Source organism: Triticum aestivum, chromosome 2B (genome assembly GCF_018294505.1).
Source record: "Triticum aestivum cultivar Chinese Spring chromosome 2B, IWGSC CS RefSeq v2.1, whole genome shotgun sequence".
In the NCBI taxonomy this organism is placed as follows: domain Eukaryota; kingdom Viridiplantae; phylum Streptophyta; class Magnoliopsida; order Poales; family Poaceae; genus Triticum; species Triticum aestivum.
Genome location: NC_057798.1, coordinates 242,512,346 through 242,517,805, shown reverse-complemented (window position 1 = coordinate 242,517,805; position 5,460 = coordinate 242,512,346).

Here is a 5,460-nt window from a genome sequence, read left to right as displayed (position 1 = left end):
ATGAACCGTTTCTCCATTTTGTGTACCTCTTCCAAATATGCTTCCATGTGCTCATCCTTGGGGACGTACTCTTTGTTGGAGAAGTTGATGAGGAGCTGGGAATCGCCCCTGATGGTTAGACGCTTCACCCCCAGCGCCGCTGCGGCCCTGAGGCCAGCGAGTAGGCCTTTGTATTCCGCAATGTTGTTGGAGACCTTTTCACCCTACTGGAAACAGAGTTGTACATCATAGTAGAGCTTGTCCTTGGCAGTGAGATGAGAACAACTCCAGCCCCCATGCCCTGTCGTGCGAACATGCCGTCGAAGTACATGATCCACCCGTCTGGCGCCTCGTCTCCGGGCGAGAGGGAGCAATCCTCGCATATTCCGCGGTCAGGGATGTCGCACCACTCTGCCATGAAATCTGCGAGGGCCACGCCCTTGATGACGCTGGTGGTGCTGAACTCGAGCTGGAATGCCTAAAGCTCGATGTTCCACTCTACGACCCTCCCGGCGGTGTTAGGGCTCCGGAGTACCCTCTCCAGTGGGTAGGCTGAAACAGCCTTGATGGGGTGGCCCTAGAAGTAGTGGCACACCTTTCGGGAGGCGATGAGGAGTGCGAGCAAAAGCTTCTGGGGCATGGGGTAGCGTGCTTGTGCCTCCCGTAGCACCGTGCTGACGAAGTAGACCAGATGCTCGACGAGGGAGGAGGTATTGATGAGGTCTTGTGTCTCTTGAGGATGCTGACCTTCAGATCTCTCATCACCTGTCGCATCAGCCGCGGCCTCGCGAGCTTTATCCTCAGGAGCCCCTTCGACTGAAGGGTCAGCTTGAGCCTTAGGAGGGACATTGGCTGTTGGGTTAGCTGAAGCCTTAGGAGCACCATCCTGAGGCTGCTGCGCCTTGCTTGATGACAAGACGCCCTGCTGAGGGCCCTTGATCGGGCGCCCTTCCCTTAACGCCACCAGAGCAGCGCTGGCGGAGTGAGGGGTGGCGGCCAAATAGAGCACCAACGGCTCGAGAGGGCACAACACCACCATCACAGGTGGGCTGGTTAGGTATCTCTTGAGATCTTGAAAGGCCGTGTCAGCTTTAGGGGTCCACTCAAACGACCCTTTTCTCTTCATCAGCTTGAAGAACGGGAGGGTGCGTTCCCCCATCTTGGAGATGAAACGCCCCAGCGAGGTCATGCAGCCCGCTAGCTTCTGCATCTCCTTGAGTGTCTGTGGTGGGCTCATGTCTTCTATGGCCTTGACTTTCTGCGGGTTGGCCTCAATTCCTTTGTGCGACACTAGGAAACCCAACAGCTTGCGAGAGGGCACTCCGAACACACACTTCTCGGGATTAAGCCGCAGGTCCACCTTGCATAGGCTGGCAAATGTTTCCTTCAGGTCTTCAATCAGGGTCTTCGCCTCCCGAGACTTTACCACTATGTCATCAACGTAGGCCTCAGCGTTTCTCCCGAGCTGCCGGCCCAAGGCAATGTGCATTGGCTGCTGGAAGGTAGCCCCAACATTACACAGTTCGAAAGGCATGCAGGTGTAGCAGTACACCCCACAGGGGGCCAGGAACGCTATCTTCTCCACATCTTGCACAACCATCTTGATCTGGTGGTAGCTCGAAAAGGCATCCAGAAAGCACAACAGGTCACACTCGGCAGTGGAGTCGACGATCTAGTCGATGCGCGGGAGCAGGAAAGGATCCTGAGGGCAAGCCTTGTTGAGTTTCATGAAGTCGACGCACATGTGCTCCTTCCCCCCTTTCCTGGGGATGATAACTGGGTTCGCCAGCCACTCCGGGTACCATACTTCCCGGATGACACCAACATCTACAACTTGCGGGTTTCTTGGATGACGAACGCCTGCTTCTCGGTGGACTATCGCCGGGCCTTCTGCTTCAATGGGTGCACATTTGGTCACACCCTCAAGTGGTGCTCGATTACTCCCCTTGGGATCCCGATCAGGTCCTTGGGCTCCCATGCGAACACTTCCTTGTTGGCGCGCAAGAAGCTGACCAACGCTTTTTCTTGGTCAGGGGGAGGCCAGCCCCTATGGTGAAGGTGGCGCCTGATGCCCCATCCTCATCAACTGGCACTTGCTTCGTCTCAGCTCGGTCTGGGGAAAACAACTGCTTCTTCTTGGCTGGCGCTACCTCCGGAGCCTTAGAGCCCCTTTCTCGCTCGACTGCACGGACACCGCAGTCCTGAAGGCGAGCTTAAGGGCCTGCAGCGCGTCCTTGGTGTCCCCCACTACCGTGAGGACACCGTTGCTACCCGGCATATTCATGAGGTTGTAGGCTGGATGGGTTGCTGCCATGAGCTTGGCCATGGCTGGGTACCCAAAGGATGGCGTTGTATGGTAGGTCGATCCGGGCGATGTTGAAGTCTATGAGCTTGGTGCGGTAGTTATCGCGGGTGCCAAAAGTGACGAGAAGCCGGATTTGCCCCAGGGGGCTGGTAGATCCATCACCGACTCCGGAGAAAGGCTTGGTGGGGCGGAGTCGGCCGTGGGGCACGTGAAGCAAGCCGAATGCCTCCACGGAGAGCAATTTTAGGCCGGATCCACCATCGATGAGGGTGCTGGTGACCGCCATGTTGCAGATGGTGGGAGTGCAGAGCATCTGGAGCGCGCCTGCTCCCGTCGTGGTAGCGGGGTGATCTTCTAGGCCGAAGGTGAGGTCGGCCTTGGGCGTCGCCCAGCCCGGGGGAGCCCCCGACTGCACTTGGGCGGCACCCACCTGCCGGTAGAACTGCTTGATGTGGAGGTCGGAGGGTGGCACCTGCGAACCACCCAGGAGAGCTGCGACGGCGGGAGGCACCGGTGCCACGAAGTGCATGATGAAGAGGCCGCGCAGCTCCTCCCAGGAGGCAACAGAAGACTCCAGCAAGTGTAGCAGCCAGGCGCGTGGCACGCCCACGAGGGCCATGGGGAGCCAGTTGGCCATCACCTTGTCGTCCCCGCCGGCTGCCCAAACTGCCTCCTCGTACGCCTGGAGGAAGCCAGCTGGATCCGCCGCGCCGTCGTAGCGGGGCGGCATCTCTGGCTTGAACTTGGGCGGCGACTGCACCCGTTGCAAGGCGGGGGTGAAAGCACAGAGGCCCATGGCTCCCCCAAAGGTGCGCGATGGCCCAGTCAACGAAGGAGCGCCAACCATCAGAGTGCGGTGGACGAAGCGGCGGATCTCCGACGCACCCCTACCTGGCGCGCCAGATTACAGGTTCCGCAAACCCTTTGAGAGGTTCGAACTCTAGGGTGCGTGCGGAGATCTCAACCTGCCCAGCCTACCTACTCGCTAATCTCACAGCCTATCGCGTCGAGCTCGAGAGGAAAGGAAGACACAACAGTTTACCCAGGTTCGAGCCACCTTGTGGTGTAAAACCCTACTACTGCTTTGTGGTGGATTTGCCTCGAGGGGCTTAGGAAGAACTAGTACAGTGGAGAACAACCTCAGGAGGCGTGTTCTTGAGCTCAAGTGAGCTGGTGAGGTGGTGAGGGTGGAATCAATCTGATCTACCTGATCCCTTTCCCTTGGTGGTGTCTAGGTCCTATTATAGTGGCCTTGGTCCTCTTTCCAAATGTAGGCAGGAAGGGATCCCACAATGGCCAATTTTGAAGGGAGACAACATGTACGTCCTATCCTAACTAAAGTGGTCTTCGCCTGCAAAATCCTCCGGTTGTGTTGCCGCGGTGGGCTCGGCGATGACCTCCATCCTGCCGCCTTGGCGGTCTTGGTCTTGTTTCACCAGAACGGAAACCTTTGGTTGATTCCTTGGGACTCTACGCCTGCTGCTTGCCTCCTTTGCACCGAAGAGGAAACTGGTACTCTGCGCTCGCCGGCGCCCGCCTGGCTTGGTTGTCATGGCTCACATCAACTGAACCTAGCGAGGTGAGCCTTGCATAGAAATCTCTGCTCCTCGGGAGCCATCCTGAGGGGGCCGGTCCCCTTGGAGGTCTTGGCGTCGTCCACCTCGCGAGGCTTGGCCCCTCGCGAGGGTCTTGAGTTGTTGATGCTGAAGCTGGGCCATACCAGGCCACCGATGGAGCCACGCCATGGGCCACAGGCAAGCAAGTCTGGGTACCCTCTATCCAGAATGCCGACATTATTTTTATATTCAATTTCCTTTCTGTTGGCAAAGTTTGAGATTTTTATTTAAGCTGTCTAGAATTTTTGGACAGAGTTATAGTAATGTGCTCTTATCGAAAATGCTTTGAAAATTATTTCCAGAGAGAAATAATTTAGGGGTGAAGACATGAGTTTTGTGACCCTCCACTAGTTCAGGCAAGCCATTTCATCCATTTTTTTGATGGCATTTGCAAGGCCGTGGGTTCAAACTTGCTCGGTATCAGTTATTTTACTGTTATGCTTGCTTTACTTTTATGCTCTAATTTATTTGTTTTAGTAGAGCTTAGTAAAAGTATGGTAGAATACTAGTAGAGTAATAGATAGATCCACCTCATTACCGTTGAATCTAGTAGTCACTTTGTAACCGGAAATTTCTTTCAAACACATAAACCCTAACAACTAAAATGAAAATGACGAGACCTTTTGGGGAAAGACTTTACTTAATACAATAGTCTCCTTCGGGCACTTTAAGTTGAGATTAGTATGATTTGAGATGATTAGATAAGAGTTGGAGTATTGTAGACCCCCCCATTATACTCCAACCTTAATAACCGGTCAATCCCGTTGTACAACCACATTTGCCCGAATGGGAGGGCCCTATTTTAGTTGTAGTTATATCTCTTCCGCGTATCTCAAAAGAGGGAAACTGTGATGTGTAGACTTCCTTTTGCCGGGAAGTTGCCATCTTGTCAAGATAGCCTGGGTCGGGAGATGTGCAGTAGAAAGTTGACTGATCCCCGAGGGGGGACAAGTGGCACCACGAGGTGTCAAGGACCCAGATCCTCTCTCCGAGGGCTAGCCTGTGGGAGGTCGGGGATATGGTTAGAGGGCCATGCTACGAGTGGGGTTTGTTGGACTAATAGTCCATGGTGTGGGTAACGTGCACGACCTCTACAGAGTGTGTGTTTAAACTATTCGAATAGCCGAGTCCCTAGCAATGGGTCCCCGTTCGTGTTAAGTCACACTATTTTGACTAGACACCCATCTACATTTACTTCAAGTTTAATGTTGTGATAGTGTAGTAGTCACCCCAGTATGCCAGATGATCGAGGATCATGCCGGAGAGAGAGGTCCATTGGATGTTAAACCTTAAATGAGTAATTTATTTTTATACAGTTGTTTATGCTAGTTGCACCTATTCTTGTCTTTATTTTTGTGGCTTTACTTGTGTACCTTGTTTCTTGCTTGCTTGCCTTTGGATTGTTTCTAAGCTTGCGAGTACATTCAAAGTACTCCTGGCTTAGCATGCCAGATGCAAGAGAAGCCACATAGAAGGACGTTGAGGGTGAGAGCTAGATTGTGTCAGCAGTGTCCCTTTGGTTTGGAGTCCCACCTTCCGCTGTGTCATAACCCCTTCCCT